This window comes from Uranotaenia lowii, chromosome 2 (assembly GCF_029784155.1).
Source record: "Uranotaenia lowii strain MFRU-FL chromosome 2, ASM2978415v1, whole genome shotgun sequence".
NCBI classification, from domain to species: domain Eukaryota; kingdom Metazoa; phylum Arthropoda; class Insecta; order Diptera; family Culicidae; genus Uranotaenia; species Uranotaenia lowii.
In genome coordinates, this window is record NC_073692.1 from 336,632,131 (window position 1) to 336,657,130 (window position 25,000).

A 25,000-nucleotide genomic window follows, 5' to 3' on the forward strand; every position below is an offset into this window, starting at 1 on the left:
CGCCTGTAGCCTATACGTTGTATCTCTCTGGTGCCATCTATATGTCAAATGAAAGGGCTAACTTTGCTGCCCACAGTGGCAGAGTTTCGTTTCTGTGCAGTTTTTGTACATTAAGTTGTGAGTGGCAGAGTTGAGAGCAGCTGTTATCGCTGAATATATGAGAGGGTACAAACCCGGACACATATTCAACATATTCAAACACCTAAAACCGCTCGTAATCAACCGGAAATTCGTGTACCAGACCATAAATCGATCCTAGAGACCAGAGGCACCGAGGACAAGACACGATCTGGACGACCAAGGTCTGTGAGAACTCCAAGGTTGAAAATGATTATACGAGACCGGACGTGCGCGCCGCTTGCGACGACTTTCCGAGACGTCTGAAGCTGGTTCGATCAGAAAAAGTTGGTGTAATTCCGAAATATCGTCTGTGAAGTATCTTGATGAGTTACTGAATAAAGCTATGAAAGTCAGATTCTGATGTTCTTCTTATTCTTTGAAATATTGAGATTTTTCTGTGTGACCGGACTTTTTTGTCACCCTGTAATCGAAAAAAGAACTTTGATGCTGCCTTCATTAAGGGTCTAAAATATTTATAATTGCTAAATAGTTTGAGCTTCAAAATACAAATTTAACCTTCACACATTCCCCTAGACACTCCTACTATTTCCACATTCATTTTTCTTCAAAGTTAAGGATTTGATAGAGTTTCTATCAATTTGTCCAATAGGTGCTTATTTTTGGAAAATGTCCTTATTTTTTAAAAAACAAAAATTTATCATTAAATGACTATAAAAATAACACTATAACTGTTCATATACAAAGAAAAAAAGATGTTTATTCACATTAAACAAACCGTTTGCTTCAAAATGCTTTTTGGAATCATCAGGAAAGCTGTTTGTTTGCGAGCCTTGGAAAAATTGATATTTTAAGATTTTGAAATTAGGTTTTTTACTAACAGAAAAAAAAATTCAAATACAAACCAAATGTTCCTAGTTGAAACTCAACTCATAGGCTTTCAAACGTAGAAAACAGTTTTCAAAAATTCAAATTATAGACTGAGTTATTGATGATAATGTGGAAAAGTTTATTGTTGGTCAAATTTATCTCAGTGATCAAAGTTACCCCGTTTTACGGTACTCTCAAACGAAATTCCCAAAATAAATCAATCGTGTAGCCCAGGGATGAGCTACCCGCAGCCCTCGATTCATGTTTGTGTCGCCCGCGAAAATTTTCAAATTTCTGTTTATTTCATGATTTATTTCAATTTTTTTCCATTTTTAAACATGACAAGTCAAAATGGCACGTTTTGTTATCTTGATGAAATTTGCATTTCACTTGTTTTCACATATCTGTAATTCTGCGATTCGTCCCAAAAAATTTATGATGATTATCTACGATGCTATTTTAAGAAATTTCATAGAAAACTAGCTGACCCGGTGTGCTTTGCTACCTCTTCCATGAAAAAAAAGGTTCGTTAAAATTATTACAATTATTCTAATTATAAAATTATAATTGAACTAAGTTGAACCTTTGAATCAACTTACATGATCAAAAATAATGTTCATGTAATTAGACGGTAATTCATTATTTATGTTAATTCAACTGGATTGGTACCGTAAAATTGGGTGAAAAGGGACATTTTAAAACTATTATCGTAATATGTTTGTCAAATTATGTTTATAGGACCTTAACTAAAATCAATCAATGAAAAAAAAGTAGTATGAATTTGTTTATATCAATTTTAAACAGCTATTTCTGTTTAGCCCCCAAGTAAGGTGAATAGGGACAGTGGCTTATTAATGGAGGAATACGTTCGTTTCTGTTTTCGACATATTGAACGTGAATCAATGCGTTTCGCTTCACATATATATTTTGTTTATTCCTTTTCCTTGTAATTACCTTTACTTTTATTTTTGGAAAAATATGTTGAATGTAGTGCCTATCTCCAGGGGCAAAAATTATCGCAACAATTTAGTAGTTTTTATTTTTTTTTATTTCCAGCAAATGCTGAAACAAATTTCTTATGGGTTGAACCTAAAAATGATTTTTATTAGTTTTACATCGTTTTCTTCTTTCAAAGGAGATCCCAGACATTGTTATGTGCATTATCGTTTAACCCCAAGAAAAGAACGCCAAAGAACGTTTTGCTGTTGCCAGTTTTGATCAATTGCCTTTCTCTTTCATCCTAAATCATTTTAAAAGTATTCTTTATCGTAAACCAATTTTAAAGACATGGCATATCATTTATTTCAGTGTTTTCAAAACCACATCTCCTGGTATGCAATTTCGCGATTTTTTAATGCTACAATTTTATTTTTAAATCAACTTAGCAAATTTCTAAATTACATTCTGTTTCTGGTTATCTGTTACCTGAAACGCATTTGAACATCTTCTTTTAATTATTTGATAATCTTTTCAATTAAAATTGCGTCATATTTGACAAAATGTGAATGCTTTAGTTTTTGAAAACTCTCAATTTACGCAAAGAATTAAGTCATTTTTATTTCTTTCTCTAAATAACTTTTTTTTAAATAAAAACACACATTTTTTCTTATTTTTTTTCTTTTATAATTTTTCCTCTGGCTTTTAAATTTCTAAATTAAAACGAGTCTTTTTTAACATTTCAAATAAGAATTTTTCGCAATAAAAAAAATTATTTCAAATCCTGGTTTGATGATAATACATAGAATAAGAAATAAAATTCATATTTGTGAAATTTTATTCTGAATTTTGTTACTGGCATTGGGAATATGAAATTTTCTATCTTAGATTCATAAGATTTCGTAATGAACCGACTGGTATTCGTTAAAGAAAACGGTGTTAAATTTTTGTTTCCTTTAAAACATTTGAGTTAGTTTTATTTTTCCTTTTTCAGTTGCTTTTTTGTCGAAAATTTCTAACTTTAAAATATGTCAAACACAAAGTTCTGCTAACTATTAAACAATATTATTTTGAGTGCGGCTTGCCGAAAAGATTTCCTGCCTCTGGTATAGACTATATTCAAACCTTTTCAGTGACCATTTTAATATCAATATTCCAAAAGTGAATATATCAGAGTACATCTTTTTTTATAGCTTAACATTTTTTTTTATTTCAGAAAACTATGCGTTTTTATAAGATTCAGTTTTTTTTCGAAAAAATCAAACTTTTCTCCTAAACAGAAAAGGATAAAATATTGAGCTAAGCAAATATGATCCAGATTCAAGTGTTGTGAAATCCAGTATTATGATATAGTAAGTAAACAAAGAATTGACATGTTAATCAATTCGTGATTTGGTTTTGTCATCCGGTTGAAAAATATTCAAACGACGGATCGGAACAAGATGTTATGAGACTCTTATAATGGAAACAGGGTTTGGAGGAGATACCAATACTAAATGGGAAAATAGAAAATGAATCATCACGAATTGGAAATTGAATGTAAAAGCAAAAAAGGGACCTCTGGAAAGCTGGACGAAGATTAAAAAATGAAATTTCACAATCCAAAACTGGAAGTTAAATGTCAAGAAGTTAAAATGTTATGAGAAGTTGGATAGTAGAGCTTTCAAGAAACCCATGTTATTAGAAATCTAATCCAGAATGTTAGAATAGAAAGAGGAAAAGTACCAATAACGATAGAGACCCTGAAACAGGTAGTACTAGAAGTGATACGAAGTTGGTGTACATCAGCTAGCAAATGGTAAGTTACAGAATGGTAAACAAAAAATTTGGCTATCTAAAATTTGTTAAAAACAAGAAAAAAAAACTTTATAAAAATTCGAATCAAATAAATTGTCGTCGAATAAGTTAATCATCATATCAACCCACCAGAAAAAGAAAAAAGACATTCAAGCAAGCAACAACAAGAAAAAGCTCATTACTAAAGTTTAAAAATATTATCGAAATCATCTTATAATCGGTACCGAACGAGATTGGATTGAATGTTTCGTGTAGAAGAGAACCTTCAATTTAGTGATAGCAGAGAATCAATCAGAAACAAATATAAAAAAAACCTTTAAAAAAAGATGAAAAACACATTTACAACTACATTTATGATAACAACCAGGTATTTAAGGCATGATAAATGACTTTCATAAAGTTTGCATGTAAAACGAAGATATATTTTTTATCGCTCGAATGTGTGAATCTCGGTGTATGGTGAACATATTCAAAGAAATATATGCATAAAGTTTAAACCTAGGATAACCGTTGAGGCAAAAGTAAAACAAACACCGCTGATGAATCATGAAGTTGCGAAGCACTGGGAAGTAAGATACACAAAAAGCTATTAAGCTCATAATCGTGATAGATGAAGGCGAACGGATGGAAAAAGCTGGAAAACTTTTTTCCCATTCCTAACGTAGTGAAACGTCAACCATGTTACATATTACAACACTGAAAGAACACACTCTTTGGCTGAAGGCTTTAAACTTCTAGAGACTAGGAAGAATGGTAACGTCAAAACGCGAGGTGAGCGCAAATGATTCAGTTGTGTAGTTAAAGGTAAATTATCAAACTTTTTAATTTCCGCTAAGCAAATTTAAACGAGTCTTTATTGAAGAAGCTGGAAAAGTTTTTTCGCAAGTTGTAAACATATTTTGTAATCCCTAAATATAAATTAAAAACTTCGGCATTTTGCCAAACATAATCAGGATAATTTAAGGTAATAAACGAAAATAATTCATTAAGTTAAAAAAAACAATTTTAATCACCGAACCAAAAAAACAATGAGAATAAAAATAAATCATTAATTTTTATGTTGGGCAAATTAACTTTCCTTCACGGTTAAAAACGACAACTAGCCGGTAAGGGTCACATATTCTGTATTTTCAAAACTACTGAACCGATTTTCATAAATTATACTATTTTGAAATTGTCAAGATGCATTTATGCAGAAAAAAATTAACTTCGTTGGTGTCTGAAACTTGGGCCGAAAACAAAATGGCAAAAAAAAAGATGGCATTTTTTAACAAAGATCGTGACCACCGGTTAAACTTAGGCTGATTTAGCAATTCGTTTAAAGTAAAAAAAAATAGGTTCCCGATGTCCTATGTCTTTAATAAAAATATAAGAAAAAATGAAAAATCACTGATTTTCTTCTTGAAAATCATTCGTTTTTTACGGAACATTTTTCAAAATAGTGTGGTTATTTATTTATGTTTAAAAACAGAAAAACCAATGGAAAAAAACTTATTTTTTTGTGATATTTTTCACATTAAAAACCACGAAATACATACACATCTGTTGAGCCGTAATTCAGCACAAAATGTATTAGATGTGCTGATTTGAAATTTTTGAGTGAATTTTAAAGTCGCATTTGATCTTAATGATCTTAATGATTAATCTATATATATAAAAATGAATGCTTGTCTGTCTGTCTGTTCCCTATAGACTCGGAAACTACTGAACCGATCATCGTGAAACTTGGCATCTGAGGGTTTTTGGGGCCGGAGATGGTTTCTGTAATAGTTACAAACCGCTCCGACTTAAGGGAGAGGGGGCTTCCATACAAAATTTGTAGTTTTTCGAAACAAATTAAAGTCATGACATCCATTTTCTCGAGATTTTTTCCCTCGGGCGGTTTGTTTTTCGTCTCCATGGTCGAGGCGTCGCGAGCCAACGTCGTGAGAGGATAGTAACCATGGCATAGCATACTGATCAGTGCGAATATTTTGGCGCGTATTTCTCAACCAAGCATATTTTCAATGCAAAGGGGTGGCGATATGAAGCCTTGAAGTGATTTTTTTCTACTTGATTTCTAGCTCATTTGTACAGCACATGGTTATGAATGACGCCTAGATGTGACCCAGCCTGTGTGTGTGCCAAAATCTGAAATTGAAAAGTTATGGCATCCATTTTAAGAGATTTTCTTTTCTTTGAGGGGTTTGTTTTTCGTCTCTATGGTCAAGCAAACGTCGTTGCAAGTGGATAGTGACCAAAACATACTGTTCATTGATCGCTGGAAAAATTTAACAACTAGACGTCTGTTTCTTAACCAAGTACCTATATTTCTTATGCACGTGGGGCGATATGCAACCTAGATGTGTTTTTTCTTGCTTAATTGTACACAGCACGTGGAAATAAATGACGCCTAGATGTGACACAGATTGGTATTTTATCAATCGAATCATAACCAATTGAAAGATTTTCAAAAATGGTTTATCTAAAAATATAAATTTAGTTCTGATGCTAATGAAATAATGGTATTACACTTAACGGACAATTAAAAAAAAATACAGAAAGTAAAGAATTTACATACAATTTTTAACCCATATTTTGGCGCGTATTTCTCAACCAAATATATTTTCAATGCAAGGGGTGGCGATAAGGTTAATTTTTAAATCATATTGATAACAGAAATATGAATAAGATGTTTTCTACAGAGGTAGATCGGAAACATTTTGTTGAACATGTAAAAATGTACTTAACTGAAGTTTTATCAAATGCCATTTAAATTTAAAAAAGATAAAAAAAATCCGATCCGACACATGAACTAATCAAGAGCCTATTCTTTAAATTAGATAAGATAGGACTGACGTGTGCATAAGTGAAAGGTATTGGTGAAATTAACTGATTTTTATTGACCAAAAGTTAGGGAATTCATTTTCCGAAAGAATTGTCATTCACGGAACACTAGAGCATGTTCAAACGTTTAATTTTTCACGAATTTAGAAATGGAAATGGGAGCTTTTTATTTTAAATAATTCTGAAAAAAACATCGTACTTTTTGCTTACTAACCAATTCAAGTGCGTACTTAACATGGAAAGTGTTTTTGTGTTACATGGCTGCATAAAAGAGACTTTTGATCCGCTTCTTTTTTGAAAAGTGAGACTTTCGACTCAACTGGAAGCAAAATGTTAATGAGAAATTTTTATTATACTCTTGAAGTCTTGAAAACAATATTCCCTCCTGTCAACTTACACGGTGGGGCAAGGGCAAACTTCGAACTTTCAAGAAATGCATCTTTAAAATGATTCAATATGTTGGAAAGACCAGGGAGGGTATTCCGAATGTTGAAACTGAAGCGGATATTTAAAATTTTTAAATGTCTTTGTAAATGAAGGTGCTTTGCTTTGCTTTGCTTTGAACAGCATTCGTTAAAAGTGGAGTAATAAACATAAATTTATACTTTAGAAATACTGCAGATATATCAATGAAACTTGATAAAACAAACAAACAGAAATACGTATTAAATCCATTTTAAAGCCATTAATCTGACGCATCTAAAAATAAGCTTTGCGTATACACTTGCCCAAATATAAGTCCTCAAATGTTAACTTAGAAATTTGTTTTGGCCAACGTTTTTGAATATTTGACTTTCAAAGAGAAAATAAAAAACGCTGAGATTTATTTAGTGATGCAACAGATACTTTTTTAAATATTTATATTTTTTGCTTTAACAAATTAATTTAAAAAAAAGAACTTTTCACTGTATAAAATCGATTATTTTTGGGAAAACGTTAAGCTGTAATGTCTCATGTCCAGGAGTTTAGCTTCTGGTGAAACATTTTTTTAACAGAATTTTGGCACAAAAATTTTTTTGGCATATTCAAACTGCTTCGAAGGGCGAGGATGGTGAAAAAGCTGTTTGAAAATGGTTTTTAAAAATCCTTTTCATCGTTTTTTTTTTCAAATTTCTGTAGCTTATTGTTTCAACTCCAAGAAATACACCATCTAAAGCTAATATGGAGCTGGCTTTGCTCATGATACAGAATATTAGGAATATACTCAAAAAACTGTCCCGATTCACGCTTTTGATCGGTTTTCAAAATTCTATCTCCATAAAGTCCAATATGCAATAAATTCCATTATGCGAATTTTTTTCTTTCAATTAGAAATTTAAATACGTAAACTCGAGCCGAGTAGATCAGCCTACCTTCTTCAAGCAGTGAAAAACGAATTTAGAGATCAAGTTTCAGTAAATAATATATACCATCTTTGAATCGCAATTCGGAACTCCAGCTACAGCTCTCATTTCAAAGTTGTTGGTTCTGAACTATGATAAGGTTTCATTTAAAAAAGGCTTATAAAAATCAAAATTTGAATAAATTTTTACAAATTACACTTATTTTTGGAGGGTGTAGCAAAGTACACCGGGTCAGCTAGTATTATTTAAAAATTAAATTTAACATTTAAGAGCAATTGAGCTCAGGGTAACCAAAAGCGTTAAGTTATATTCAATATAGGGTAGTCCATTTTTACGCTTTAAATTGATATTCATTATGTAAAAATCGATCGACTTCCAAGTGAGTCCTAGAGAAATTATTTTATAAAATCCCATTTTGTTCATAGGGGTAAAGGGGGGCAAAACAGAATTGGTCCTTTTATCCTTTCACGTATGAATGGGCACTTTCAAATTTTTTTTTTAATATCCTTCAGTTCCTTTTATGGGATTTCAATGAAACAAAATTTTATGTTGGTATGGCATTTAAAGGAAAAGCTCAACACTGGGCAAATAAGGTAAAAAAAACACTTCACTTAGATGGTTTCGGTTAAATTCAGCGGCAGATTTGAGCTTCTGAAGAAATTTCACGTGTGATTAATGATATTCCAGACTTTCAAACCATCGGCTTCATGTTTTTTGCCGATTTTGAGTCCGAATTTTCCCATTGTGCATTGAACGGTTTTTATGGAAGACCCCCCCCCCCCCCCCCTCAGAAGGGGCCGCCTCCAAATTTGATTTCATTTGAACTTAAAGTTCTCATAATAAGCTTCTGTAACAAACATCAGCCTCTTTGAATATATAATGGCTGAGCCTTAAGAAGGTTTTTAAAATTTTCAAACATTGGAAAAAATCGGACAAGATTAGGCACGAAATAAATTTTGCCTGTGCAACTATTAGGCACAGACAAGCTGTTTTAAATGATTTTTTCAATTTTTATGTCACTGTTTTCGATCACTTGAACTTTTGGATCTTGTTGACCAATCCTGTGTGGGTGCAATCGACAAAAAAAATCGAGTGAATTTGATTGAAATGACTGAAATACAGCATAAAAACCAAAATCATGTGCTTAGCTGTTCAACAATTGGCAAATCACCCTACCTCAGATTTGATTTTCAATAAGTTGAGATTCTATGATTGGTCACCATATCAGTCTCTTAGTTACTAATTTATCACTATCAGCTTGTAACTGAACAAAATTGCTTTTTCCATTTAAATTTGTCAATCCTCATTAAAACTCAGCTATAAAAGCATTGAAATTTTTTGATGAACTTTTTAAATTACCAGCTGTGGGCTGTAAAATCAAGCGCTTTTATTATTTCAATATGAGCTCTCAATGTATCTAAGTTCATATCAATCAAGTGCTTTTAATACGACTTCAACTAAATGAGTTATCATTGATGCTCAACACCCATTTTTCAAGGACTTTTGGCTTCAAAGTCGTTTTCTGAAGACCACAAAAATCAAAACTAAAATTTTCTATAAGCGTCTGAAAGCAGACATTTAGACAATTTCAAAATGGTACAGTTTATGGTACAGTAAAAATCGGTTCAGTAGTATTGATTTCAAAACCAAAATAATAATCCGGGTCTATTTGATCCGAACCGTATAATTGTCCCTTTTTTTGCTGGGTCTCCATATTCCAAAATCTTAAAATTAGAAATTTTAAAGCTGCTCATTTTGGGCAAAGTCAGGAAATTTCGTGTATTTAGCTTTAGCCATTCCTTAGATTTCGCTTCATAAAGTACAGTTCGGGTCATATAGACCCTAACCGCAAAGGAAGGTTAACCCTCTAGGTGGGGGTTCTGAAGGTAGAATTTAATAAAATTGTCATAAAAATGCATCTGATAGCAATTTTTACAATTTTTTCGCCTAGTAAATAATAAAAAAAAATGTTGTTCTAAGATTCCGTAATCATGTCAACTGTTTGACATGCGCATGGCGTTCGCTATAGCTAAGAGAAGCTTAAAAACTAACGAAAACGATAAAATTGCCCATTTTACTAAAAATTATCATTTTTGAAGTCTCTGAAAACATAGCTCAATTTAATTTTTCGATCTGAAAAAAATTATAAATACGGTTAGTTGCCCTAATTTGGACCCTTTAAACGGTGGTTTATATCAACCCATGTTTTTCTCATACATGGACGGATGCTATGGGGTTTTAGAAAACCAATTCTTGAGTTCACGTCCGACGGCCGGAAGGAGTCTTTGGATCCGCAACTGGGAAATACGAAGGTCAGAAGGTCCACCAGGAAGAAAACCCTGAACCCTGAACCCTCGTGCTCTTGTACGCTGCTCTTAGCATGTTTAAGCAATTTCAGGATTCCTCGAGGAGGTGGTTTGGGCTTAATTAGTTGCCAGCGACTTCAACCACCCCATGCTGCTGAATCTTAAGGTTTCTCAGAGTCATCGGAATTCTACGTTAATGGCTAAAAGAGGTTGTTCTTCTGGGGTTACCAGAAAACAGCCTGCTAGAAGCTCCCATCGCTCGTAAGCTGAGGTTATCAGCCACCAGAATCAACGTAAGGTCAGAAGCTGTGCAAGCTGCGATGTGACAACGGGCGTAAATGCGTTAGAAACGAGTTTCAAAGACATTGTTCTGAGAAAGGAGTTCAGATGATATTCACGGTTCCGCATACTCCGCAGCAGAACGGCGTCAGCAAGCAAGCGAATCGTACCATGATGGAGAAGCCCGGAGCGATGATCCATGGTAGCAGATTGCCGAAGACGATGCGAGGCGAAGCTGTTTTGTGCGCTGCGTACCTCACAACAGATAACCAACAAGAGATCTTGTGGTCAACAAGACTCCTTTAGAGATGTGATACGGTCGGAGGCCAAAGCTGAGCAACCTGCGCATTTCCGGTTGTCCAGCGTACGCAGAGATTCCCATGGGAAAGCGGTGTGTATGAGCCAGAACAACAGCCAACATCCAATCAGCCAGTCGATGTGCAAGCACCCAAAAACACATTTAAGAGGGCAGCCGACGTGAGACGAAGTCAGCGAACAAGAGGAACTATACAGCGCTACGTGGCTAACGCAGCCGCTGTTGATAAGGATGATAAGGAGCTACCTCAGAAAATCACTGAGCTGAAGCGCGCCGGAATTATTGGGATTCCTGGAAGGTCGCCCCGACGAGGAGATGACAGCCCTGAAAGAAAACAAGTTTTTATGAAGCGGTTAGCTCACCTGCGGGTCACAGGAAACCCATCCTGTCCAAGTGGGTGTTCACCGTGAAGGAAGATGGTCGCTACAAGGCTCGATTGGTCGCGAAAGGATGTTCCCGAAGACCAGGATTGGACTACTGGGAAACCTATGCACCGGTAGCCAAGATGGAAAGTGTTCGATCTGTCTTGGCGTTGGCGAACGAATTCGACATAGTCGTTCATCAGATGGACGTGAAATCTGCATTCCTAAATCGAAATTTACAAGAGGTTTTTTTCAAGCAGTTGCCAAACAATGACGTCAACAAATCGAAGGTCGTTCGATTACAGAAAAGCCTGTACGGCTTGAAGCAAGTGGGTCGTGCTTGGAATGAGCGATTCGACGACGAGATGAGAAAGCTTGGTTTCTATCCGTTGAAGAGTGACTGCTGCGTTTACCGACCCAGTAAGCGAGAACTCACCCTCATACTGTACGTGGATGACATCCTGATTGCTGGAAAAGACCGTTTCAGATGTTATCTGAATCAAGACCGAGCTTGGAAGGCTATTCCTGATGAAGGATTTCGTGGAAGTCAAGACTTTTTTGGGGATGGCTATCAAGCGAGACTTTCCGAATAGCGATATCAAGATTTTGAAATCAGGTTACGTCGAGAAGGTTCTGCAACGATTCGGTATGGCCGATTGTAAACCCGTAAGCACACCACTTGACGCAAACGTTTGTTGGACGAAGCTGAACGATGGCAAGATTATCACCAAACAACCGTTCAAAGAATAGATCGGTTGTCTACAATATCTGGAGACATTTACGAGACCAGATATCTGTGCTGCGATTAGCGCACTGAGCAAATACCAGGCCAGCCCAGTAGGTAGGCATTGGCAAGATCTGAAACCTATTCTGCAATGCTTTCGAGGTACGACCGATACGGCGTTGGTATTCCTCAGAAACGCGAAATCGGAACCACTCATCGGATATGCTGATGCAGGTTTTGCCAACGACTCCGATGATCGAGGATCTGTATCAGACTACGCTTACATGATTTCCGGGAACCTTTTTTCGTGATCAACGAAACGTTAGCAGACGGTTAGTCAGTCGTAGACCGAAGCTGAGAGAGAAGCCTTTTGTCACGCAGTCAAGGAAGGTTTGTGGTTAACAAACTTTCTTTGTGAATTGGGTGTGGTTAGCACTCCTTTCATGTCAATGGAGGACAACATTCCTTACATCCAGTACCTGTAAGAAGCGCGGACCCATCTATGCATTCATCAGGGAGATCCAAAGAAGCGGTCAACTTTCTTTGAGACACATCTCTACCGAGGACCAGCCAGCTGATGCGTTCAAGGAGGCATTAGGTACTTACAGCGAAGCACGCGTAGCTGTTCAGCATTCTCAATTTGCGAATTGAGGGGATGTGTTGATACTTGATACATACGGGCCGATCCATTAGCGGAAAATAGTTTTTCCCCACGCTGAAACCAAACCACATTGGTTAGGTTCCTTGTCCAATACGCAATTGATTATTGCAGAGAACAATGGGTCGATTCACGATGACGTATGTTCCCTTTTGTGGTGACAGTTCGCACGTCCTGTTTACAAAATTTTACGAACGAGAAATGGGGTGCGGCGAAATTTTTCGTGCAGCTGCACGGTCAAGAAATTTAACTCAAAACTCAGTTTGAGGAGAGCAAAAAACCAAGTCCCATTTTGTGAACTAAATTTAGCGCATCTTTTGGTTTTTAATGGTTATCTCTCTGGAATGAACAGAAACTTGAAAATTCTTCAAAATTTCGAAAAGGAGGTTTATTTATTAAAATGTTTTAACATGTTTTTAAAACCCTTCTTCAACACAATTGTTCTGGACCAACCCACTTTGCATTGAATATTTTGGGAAAGCGCGTCTACTCGAAACAAAAAATTCCATCGAATGATCAAATGTGGAAACTTCTTAAGGATTCGAATGTGCCGAATCGATTGTCCGAAAATTTCTTGTGTTATTCTGACCGGAAGTTGTTAACAAATGCATATACTTGTACGACAACACTATTCAGGGACAGAAGAATCCAATATAGGAAAATTCTCCGGTGAACATTCCGAAAGAAAAGGCTGAACTACTTTAAAGTTTTACGATATGATATTTTCGAGGAATAAAAATAACGTCAAATAGCTTTAATCACATTGACATGAGACTTACAGCAAAATTCCTATCTGTTTTTGGCTAGAAGCCTCCTATCGTCGACATTGCGCGGCAGCAATTCGAGCATGAAAATTTTACTGGTATCGACATTCTCGTTAATTTTCGCGCCAGTAATCGAAATCGAGTGGTTTAACTTTAAAGTTTAAGTCCATTTATTCCAGCTGGATTTACAAACAAAATGATTTATTTTTCATTATTTAATACCTCAAACATCTTATTTTCTTTCCAATTTTTTTATCCCAAAATTGAGGCAAGAACTTTTGCTAAAAACGTGTGAATGGGAATTAAATGAGGACCCAAATGATTGCATTGCTTCCTCAGCGTGTAGAATTGGAAAATACACGCTAGAAATCATTAAACCATTTACGTTTCAAAAATAACCATTTTTGACCTTTTCCCAGGAAATGTCATTTTATGAGTTCTCCATGAGAACTCATAAAATGACTTTTCGGGGAGAAGTTGGAATATGGTTATTTTTTAACCGTAAGAAAGATTCCATAGCAATTAGAAAATGGTTATATTTCAACCGTAAGAGCAGTTTTGCAAGATTTGTAAAATAAATTACAATTGTTGAAAGAATTTGGAAAAAAAAGATTTGTCAGAATATTTATTTCATTTCTTTTACGTTATACTTATAAACTATATAGCACATTATATTGTTTTATTTGCCTTTTATAATATTGCAGCCCAGTTTGGGCAAATACTAAAAGCAGCCGAATCACCCGGTAGCCGAAGTGAAGTTCCCCCAATGAGTGCTGCGGATGGCCAATGCCATTATCATTAGTTTGCTATCCGTTAACGAGAGGGGGGTCGATTCATCTACGCCCAGCGGGAGATATTTTTCGAACATTCCGGCCCGTTTTAGCTCCTTCCGGATGGTGAAAAAACGATCCCTTTTGAACTTCTTAGAAACCATTTCATTTTGTAGCGTTGGACCGGTGAATTAGTCCTCGTCCTCGTCAATTTTGTTGGTGTTTCAAACGGAATTGAACCGGCGGCGTCCAATCGGTACCCTGAAAGTTTTTCGTTCACAATTACAATTACAATTGTTTATGATGAAAATTGAATTACATCACTTGAATAATTCAAAAATCACTTGAATAATCGATTTAAATCACTTACCTTTCCCCATCTATTACAAATTCGATGTTTCTACAATTTCCAAAACCGATTAATTGGAAAACAAGATGCACTTCTGCGGAGAAAAAAAATTTGCTTTAAGGGCGTCCAGCTGCAATGTAAACCGCTTTCAAAATGGCGATACAGGGAACATCAAATTACTCAACCATTTTCTGGTTTATACTCGAAAACTACCAAAATGGTTAAAATCCTTTCAGGAAAAATTATTGAAAAATAACCATATTGGCGGTTTCGAAGTAAATATCATAAAATGGTTATTTAAGAACCATAAATGGTTATACAAAATCGAGCGTGTAAGGAATCAAAACAGGAATCGCGAAATGTCAAAAACAGTGAGGCCAGGCAGTGCGTGAATCGACCTATAGGATGGTGATGATGATGACAGTACAAATGTTGACATCATCACACGGTCAAGAGAGACTACTTAAACTAGGTTCATGGTAACACAACAGTGTTGCCATAAATAATGAGTAGTAATCTTATTTTATTTTAATCATTGATAAATGAGTAATTTCCCGGTCAAGGAAATTGAGAAGTGGAAAGAGACAAATAGCGTTAACGAGAATTCAAAGGTACTGTTTTGTAAAATTTTAAACAACTTGTTAATAGAAAATTTATTGTAGAATATGGAATATGCTTTTTGCACATGTGACGTATGTTTCTTGAACCAATTAATTTTACCAACTAGAGTTCGATTTTGGAACGAGGAAATTGAAAACCCAAATTTTTTATTGAATGTGAAATGTAATGCCATTATTCAACAAATGAACTTCATAAGTGAAAATAACGAAAAATTCTGGGACAAGTACACTTGACCTATCTTGCAATTTGAGCACCTGTTTCTGTGGTCCAAACAGCCAGTTTAGACCCAAATTCCGACCAAAGCAACCGCATCCGTGTTCCATTATACCAGTTTCACCTCAATTTTTTAGAACTGGTATAAGGATTGCTCCAAAATTTATGAGATTTGGATCCAATTTGACGCAGTTCTAAACGCTTTAACAGTTAATGGAACACGAGTGGGGTTGCCAGTTATTTCACTGGATTGGATCTTATTTCGTTGGTGCATTTTTTGTATAGAATTTTAAATTTTAAGAACAATCGATTTGCCATAAAAAATTATCACTTCGGATAGAACGTTTTATTTTAGTACAAAAATGCTCTACCTTTTACTTTAAAATTCAAAAACTGTAAAAATAAATTTAATTTTTCGTGTGATTTACGTGCAAAATATTAAATTCACAACAGGCGTATGAAAATGAAATTGAAAATATTTTGAACAGTTTTAGGCTTTCCAGAATATTCATTTTTTTGTGAGTGTTCGGATAAAAAAGTGGTCAAACTAAATTGCGTGTGAATCGATTTTGCGTTTATTAAAAAAAAGTGTCTTTCTTTTTAAACTTCAAAATGTTTAAAAAACAAAAAAAAAATTCAGTTTAAGATTCCGGTCGACCTAGCTAGTCCAAAATGGCAAGCCTCTCGTTCGACGTTTGAAAGCGCTAGCCCCTCTTCTGTTCGTCCCGGTTTCCGGTTTTCGATTTTTTCCAGATCCAGACTTGTCGACAAACGTTCTCCGAACACTTTTGTTACTTTGGTGACGGTTGATTAGGCCACAATTAACGATTTTTCTATTTCTGCGGGCGTGCAGTTTGGATTTTTACGACGCATGTATAAAATTTTGATTAGTAGCTCTTCTTTCTTGGACGCCATGTTGATAACTAAAGATCTTATGTCAAAATCCAAAATGAAGGAGCATTCTACACACACACAATCACAAAATGAGAGGTGTTCAGGTTTTAAATATGAATGATTAGAAGTAAGAGGGTAAATTTACGTTGACCACTTTTTGATCAGAACACCCTTTAAGCAATAGCAAATTTTTTTTTCAAAAAATCGTAATGACTGAATAATTGTATACGTAATTTTTATTTTTGATAAACTAAGATGAATTTTCAAAAAAAAGCATTTCGAAATTTGAATTTCATAAATTGGATAATTTTTTTTATGAAAAATATACCCAATATTTTGTGTTTCTTATCTTGAAAATAAAGATAATGGTGAAAACGAGAATTAAAACAGTTTAAAAAGAGTAGTGGTAAAACAGTGATTTTCGAGTGAATCAAAAATTTTATTTTATATTTCAACTGCTTCAAATTGCAAAAAAAAAGTTATCTTATGAATACTTCTTTCACTTTGATATCCAAACGAATCATTTGTGCCCACCTTGTTGATGATACTGAAAAAATTGAGATAAATGTAGGCTACTTTTAGATAATCAACGGAACTTTCGGTATTTTCCTCGTTCATAACAAAGCATCAAACGACCAGCACTTATCCAGTGCGCCTTCCACGACACAGACATTAAAAATCGAAATAAAAATATAAACCAAAACAACCAAATCATCTTTCAAAACTAAACTGCGAAACTGTATGCAATAATCTCACTAGTGACAAAAATAAATATGTAGCAAACAATTCCTAAAAGAAAACTCAAAACTATTGTCAAACAAATTATTTTCTCCCCCCAACCTTTAACAACAGATTATTCTTCATATTTCCGACCTAGCAAAGTTGAACAAACCTGAACTTTTCTCATTGGTCATCAAAACGAGACTTGTGGAAAGGACAACAGCAAAATGCAGTTGAAAAAAAAGCTCCAACCATCGACGAAGGACTACAACAGTTGAGCAGCGAAAAGTCTCGAGCAAATAAAGATGCAAATATTTACTCCGAGGATTTGAGACTAGCATAACTTGATACTTTTTGCATACACTTGCAAAGTTACTAGTACCTACTATGGAGTGGCATTTTTCTCGGCTTCCCCTCAGATGGGTAGAAGGAATTTCACTGGCCACAATTTACTGCTGCAGCTGCTGCTGACCGCTACCTTTTTAAATGTGGATTTTCAGTAGGAAAAATGCTTTTTCTCACGGCAAATTAGTTAAGTTGTTTAAAAAAAGTTTTAAACGACTTTCAAATTTAACCGTTGGAAACTCCCCTAAAGTTATGCAACAGCTGGAGCTCTACTACCTACTTCAAAGTTTTATTCTTCTCGAGTGTTTAGTACCTAGCAAAGGTAAGACAGTCAACATTTTAAAAGTCAAACGCGATGGTTAAAGTGATACAATAAAATCCAATGAGATAAGTTACATTTGTTAGTCTCCCCAGCGAGCGATGAAACCCGAAACAGTGAAATGATTAGAGTTACAAAACTAAGTCTATATAGGAAAGAATATTTACTAACTAGACTCAATAGAATAGGACTCCTAAGGAAATAGGAACATAGAAAACAAAACAGAGAATAACAACAGAAACTTTACTATTTTAGAGTAGCATTTTTTGGGGTAGATGAAGCTGGCGATTTAACCTAAGCCCAAGGTAAACAGAAGAAAAAGTGAAAACTTTTGAACGAGTTAGTATTTAGGCATATTTTTGTATAATCAATTCGCCAATTTTTGTATCCCACACATATAGATTGTTTGTCATTGTTGAAAGTAAAAAGTAATTTGATCCGTGCTGAAGCCAAGGCGAATCAAATCGATCGAAATCTGTTAATAAAAAAAAGCAAATCAACAAAAATGAAAACGAAAAACGGTTTACGAACTGACCCTGTGAATGTGAATTTGAACATAATAAATCGTTAAAGAGCTGTACTCATCAATGATAAGAAAGGATAATGGTAAGAAAGGATAATGGTAATCCATTTGGAGTAAAAAAACGATGTATCTACCAAATTTACCTTCGTTGAATTCATTATTTAATAATAAACCCCGTAATATGGAGTGGTAAAAAGATTTTTCTCGATGTGAGTTTATCGTTGAAAGAAAATAATACAAAAAAAAACGAAAGCAAAATTTAGAAATTCGTTATTGCTAAGTTAGTAGTTTAGAAATGTGTACAAATTGGAAGAATCCTGTATAGAAGGCATTACAATCGAATGTGGAAAAATTGTAGAAAAGGAACAAAAAACATGTTAGAGATGGACAGAGAAAAAAACTAGATAGACATATCAAGGTAATTCAATAATAACTTAAAACTAAAACTTAATAAAAAAAAACCGATTCAAGGAAATCAAACTATGAAAAACTGCAATCAGCATCAATAACTTCTAAACGTAATGGTAAAAGACGATCCGAGGCAAATATAAATAAATCCAACCAAACTCCCAAAACCAGGACAAGACATAAGCGAACATAGATAAAACATATAAAAAAAAATCTAGGAAAAAAATATCAGCAACGTAACGAAAAGTAAAAAAAAACAGACTAACCAATCAGAACGATGTAAAAATGATGTGAAACAAAAACAAACCAAGCCGAACGAACAAGTATCTTATAGAGAAAAACTGAGATTTAACCTTATTATTCTTCATACTCTCAAAATAAAACAAATCTTGATGAATTCTAAGTTGAGGGTGTTGTTTTTTTTTTCGTGTCATCCGAAATCCCGCTTTGAAAGCTATAAATTGTCAGAAAAACTTTCCTCTTCATTTTCTGTTACACATGCAATTCCATTCTAAACAAAACTCCAGCAAACGACAAGCTTCTAAAAACTTTCGTGGAATTTTCAAAATTTGTTGAACGAAGCTCAACACTAACGATCGGTTACGGAAATGGGTTCCAAGTAACAACATGTAACGCTAGATAGAATCACTTGCACACAACATTGCACACAGCTAAAAGTTGAGTGCGATATGGTTGATGTCTTCGCTAATTTGTTAGGGCGTTACGTCTTGTTTCTTACACTGAAAATCAAACATACCCGAACTTGAGAAATCCCACCCTTCAAACGTGAGTTTTATATTTACAACTCAAGTTTGTGAAAAATCACAGCTTTTCAATTCGCCAAACTTGCCTTTCAAGCTGATATTTTGGGGGACGAGTTCTCTTAAAAGAGCATTATTTTGGGCTGAGCCAAACCTGTAGGGAGAGAGTTTAATTCGGGTTGGTGGGAAAGCTTCATCAATCGAGCGGGGATGAATAAACCCAGGAGCCGTTCACATACCACGTGGACAACTTAAAGGGGGAGGGGAGGGGTGTATGGAAATGTCCACGCTTGTCCACGGAGAAACCCCTGGGTCATGTCCATGTGGAGATACTCTTTTAGAAGAAGGATGGACCGTCCAAAAAGAATGAAAATTCAGAAAAAGCTCTTTTAGAAGCCAACTCCTGTAAAACATTTTAAAATGGTTATAAATTGAAGAATGCATTTTAATTGAAGAACTGCAGAGAAGATTAATTGAGTCTTCCAGAGTACCTAAAAGTTGTATTTTATCAAAACGGATAATTTCTATGGTAGATAATGATTTTTGCCTTTCCTACAGAAAGGTATAGATATCGGTTGATTTTTTCTTCTGTTTATGTTTTTATTTGTACCGAGTATTCGGTCGTCCGAATATTTGGCGCCGAATACTGCCAAAAAACCAGTAAGCCGAAATTTGGCTCACCGAATAGATGAGCCAAGTATTCGGCCGAATACTTATTTTTCAAATTTTATAAACTAACATTCTTGTCAAATTTTTCAACTGATGTTGGATAATTAATAAAATATCCAAAAGTAATGATGAAAAAGCTATAAAATCACCAAAAACTTATGGTTTCAGTAAAAGATCTTAGGTGTATCCGTGTTTATTTCACTGTATATAGCTACTATCAGATTTTACCCGGCCTTGCTCGGGTTCACATAAAATATAAATCAAAATGAGTCGTTTGAATTTTCATAACTTTGAAAGATTTATATTCATCATTATAAGAAATTTGTTGGTCTTTTTAAAGTTTTTAATGCGGTTATTCCCTGCGTTTATTCGTTTCATTTCATCTTATTTTTTTTATCTTCAAATGGTAAAATTGTTATTTATTCTTCCCATCCCCCATCTAATAAAATCTCTTACTTTTCAAGATGATTTCCTGTACAATGGTATATTCAAGTTTTATTTACTTAAAAATTTCTTAATAGACTTACGAATCTTGTTGAACCATGTTAAAAACTCATTTTTCATGTTTTCAGTTGTATGTTTGCCTTTTTCGCTTATTAATTTCACGCTGTTTTATGAGTACTTGTGCTTAAATGTTGAAAGTTCCACTAATAGTTTTTTAAGTTATCGAAAACGAATCATCTTAACCAAAGATTCTATTATAATGTTATGGAACAGGTTTTATTTGAGTTGTATTTCCATGTTTCTATTCTTGGACACAATCATCCCATTAATTATTGTGAAGAGTGATCAATGTTAATTTTTTTAGATGTCATTTATTTGAATTCGCAGTTCTAAACGGTTCTAAAATAAGTCTTCTCAAAATTCGATAGTAGATTTTTTTTATTATTAGTTTATTTAAATCGGCTCAAACCATTTAGTATAACGGAGCCAAGGTTCCTTTTTCTAGATCAATTGCTTAAATCTACGTCACAGATTTATTGATAGTAGAATTGAACACATTGATAACGAAAAATAACTCAAAAATTACAAATTGGTCAATGAATTTGAAATGTATACCTAATACTAAAAATCTCAGATTTAATTATCTGATCGATTTTCTAATCCCCCGTTAAAATTCCCCAACTGCTATCAAAGCGTTAAAATCGAAGCAGTTAACTTTTAACTATGAAACTTATTATTTTTGCTTTCTCCATGAGGGATTCTAAAAATATAAAAATAGTATGTTCTTAAAAGCTGTAATTCATGGAAATCTGTTCAGGGGTTTTAAGCACTCAGTCCAAATAGTTATTCAGCTAAAAAAGTCAGTTCACTGTTCACTATTCTGTTCATTGTATATTCTTGTAGACTCTAGAAGTCCTCAGCACTTTGAAAACCACTTCAAGTCCTAGTCGATAAATACTTAACAGGCTAGTTGTATTTTTCAATCCAAAATGTAAGCTCATTAGGCTGGAACAAATATCAATTTCTTCTTTTGTCACCCCCCCCTTCGAAACTTCCAAAAACCCGAAGGGGGAAATTAATAAAGTTTGAAGAAATTTAAGTAAATTTTTATATAAAAATTCCAATATCTGCAAATAAAAAACCAAATAAAAGAAGATGGGAGTTATTTCACCTTTTGTTTTCTAAATTTGATTGAATTATTTGATAAAATGTTACTTGATTTATAAGTTTTGTGCAACAATATAGTATGCAATTGTGTTGCATACAAGCTTCCGTGCAATTTATTCCAATTTATTTGTTTTTCGCATTATTTTTTAATGTCCCCCCCCCCTCTCGCGATGTTCCAACTTCGAGTGACAAAAGAAGGATTTGAAATTTGTTCCCGCCTTATTACATCCAAAAATCTCGTATCAATACCACGTGCTTTCTGCCAAAATTTTTCCTTGAAGTCCTTAATGCTGAGCAAGCTTTGATTTGCTTTCTAGTACACGTGAACTCCTGAACGATCGTTTATAATGCCTGGCCCATGCATGGTGATGGTGAAAACAACCTGCCAAGGGGAAAAAAGTCGGCTGACAAAATGGGTGCCATGACTTTTGATTCGTGGGAATAAAATTGAAAGTTGTACGGGAGGGTCCCTTTTCTTAGGAGGGAGGGGCTCAGTACTATTACTAAAACCTCCAACTACATTTCTGTACCAAATTTCAGGCTGATCGGTTAAGCGGGGTGGATTTGTATAAGGTGCATACAAACACACATATATAGCCCAACTTATCTTTATATATTAGAAGAAGAGAAGATATACTTTGATTATCGTTTATTCCAGATTTTTTTTTTCATATATCCAGGCTTACCCATAAATCCAATGAAGAATTCGAGAAAAGTCAAATCTTATCGGGAAGGTCGGATATCATTTGAAATTTTCCGGAAATTTACTGGGGTTTATCCAGATTATTTGCTAAATCAAATAAATACTTAAATTATTATTTGAAATTTCTAAGATTTTTCGTTCAAAAGCGATTTGTTAACGTTAATTTAATTATAAACATCAATTATTCTTTAACCCTTAGATACGATTTTGACACAGCTGCTGTCATTCGATGATTAATTTTAAGTAGTTTACTATCTTTATCCTCTTGTATGTTAGAGAATAATGCCTAAATTCTGTTGAGATGTGCTCTTTTTTTTTACAAATTTATCGAAAAATCGTCCAGAACCGGCCATGTGGATTCGTTTGGTAGAAAATATGGTATTCTTAAAGTTAGAGATCATCGTTTTTTGGCAACAATTTTGGAGTCATCTAGCTAAATTTCGACATTCATCTGATTCAATATAAAATAAGCAATTTCGAATAGCTTGGCACCTGTTTTGACATGTTTTGTCCCAGATTTCACTGGATACCCAATTTCTTTGATGATAAACTTCTTAGAAGCAACAATCCATCTGATGTCCTTCTTACTATTGGTGACATTCTGAAAATCAAAGAGACCTCTACTTAAAAAAGATCTGATGTACATGCGGTTGAAATGAATCGATTTAAAAACACAAGAAGTATTAAGATGAAAGAAGTAGAAGCAAAATGAAATTGTCACTTTTTAGTTTTTATTAAAAACTCAACAGAATATTCGACCGAATATTCAGCCGAATAATTGAAAAGGTCAATATTCGGTATTCGGCCGTTTGCCGAATACCACTATTCGGTACATCTCTAGTTTGCTGTTTCCTAAAGCTTAACCTTAATAACTCAAAATTTTGAATTCGGTCGAAGTTATTACAAATTTAGCCGATTATCCTCCTTCGGCACAAAAACAACATTTTTGACTTTTTATCAACCTACCACCGTTTTTGCGTATTTGCACGATTCCAGATCCAACTTAAACACAGTATTTATTTTGTGGGAAATATTGAAGTGCTTTCCAGAGAAAACGGTTGCGAACCAGTTAGAAAATTTTGACTTTTTATCACTTCCTCAAATCATTTTTTCGGATTGAGCTTGAAAAAATCTCTCACATTCCTCCTACTCCCTGGAATCAATTATCTTCACTTTTATTCAAATTTTAGCTCACTATTGAGTCCTCTAGGACTTCTTCAAGGATATACCATGTAGATTTTGGTCAAAAAGTTGATTTCCAGCTGTTTTTGAGTCTCCCAGAGGGACTTTTTTCTGGATTTTTCTCGATCCTGCCCAGAAAATTTTGTTAATGAAATTCAGTATTGGACGCTATCTCAAAAACCATTTAACAGATTGTCACCAAATTTTAAACACGTACACACTACGTTACTAGGTCACTAAAAATTTCATCAATTTCCATTGATACATTCAAAAGTTATTCACAAAACAAAGTATTGCATTTTTTCGAATACACTCCTTAAAGTTGTATCAATTACCAAGTATCTAGTATTAAAAAAGGGGTTGATTTAATAGCGGCACGTTATCCAAACAAACGGAAAATTGTGCCTAGCCTTTTTTTAAGATTTCATCATATATCTGAGAAACCTGAAAACTAAAAAAGGATAAGAAAACTTATTCAATATTTTATATGTGGCATAACGCATTAGACTGAGTCGATTTGGGGTCATTTTCGAATTTCTCAAACCCTGGGGTCTCAAAAGCTTAGTTTTGGTCCAAAACTCATCCATGATTTTTTGCAGAATTTTTAAGTAATGTTTACATGAGTAAATTTGGACTTTTAGGTTTGTATGGGAAAATTGAATATTTTGTACTGAAAAATCAACATCATTTTTGTTCCTTCTGTGGAACCGAGCCTGCTAAAGGTTTTTATGCCAATTTATAAATTTCTTACAGGAAATTTTCCGCTGAACAACTTTGTCGAAGACCGTAAATTCGTATCTTATTAGACAATAAAGTTATTAGCTGTTTAACAGGGGTATGTCTTTTGGCATTGATAAACAATAAATTCAATTGACACCACTGCGTGTGCCCCGCGAAGTATTGCATGAAAAGTAGTCATGCAATACCTCGCAAGGCACACAACAGTGGTGTCTATTGAATTTATTGTTTATCAATGCCAAAAGACATACCTCTGTTGAACAGCTGATAACTTTTTTGTCTAATAAGATACGAATTTACGGTCTTCGACAAAGTTGTTCAGCGGAAAATTTTCTTTAGGAATTTTATAAATTGGCACAAAAACCACCAGCTGGCTCGGTTGCACAGAAAAAACAAAAATGATATTGATTTTTCAGTACAAAATGTTCAATTTTCCCATACAAACCTAAAAGTCCAAATTTACTCATGTAAACGTTACTTAAAAATTCTGCAAAAAATCATGGATGAGTTTTGGACCAAAACGAAGCTTTTGAGACCCCAGGGTTTGAGAAATTCGAAAATATGCACTTTTGTCCTTTTCTCAATTTGATGGCTTTTTTGATTTTTTTGAATAGGATTCGTGCTTTTGATTACAGAATACATTCTCATCTATTGAACGTTGGAAAGTAAATTTGTATTACACTGGATTTATCATTGAAATGTGATGACTGCATACTTAAAGGCGCAATTATATATTTTTTAGAAAACACAGTATTTGGATTCCTTTTTAACAGATAAATACTGGATAAACATAAGTTATTGAACAGATATTAGTAATTTCATGATTACCAACCATCACGATGCATTCAGAAGGAAAAATTTCATTTTGGGCTCAAGGGATCAATTAAACCCATGATATAAATATCAAAAAACTTC

At 34.2% G+C, this 25,000-nt stretch overlaps 1 protein-coding gene across 2 annotated transcripts in view; it reads left to right on the plus strand.

Moving 5' to 3' along the window:
- The window catches only part of LOC129744360 (uncharacterized), a 386,715-nt gene that overhangs the window by 59,226 nt on the left and 302,489 nt on the right, over positions 1-25,000 (plus strand). The window lies entirely within an intron of this gene.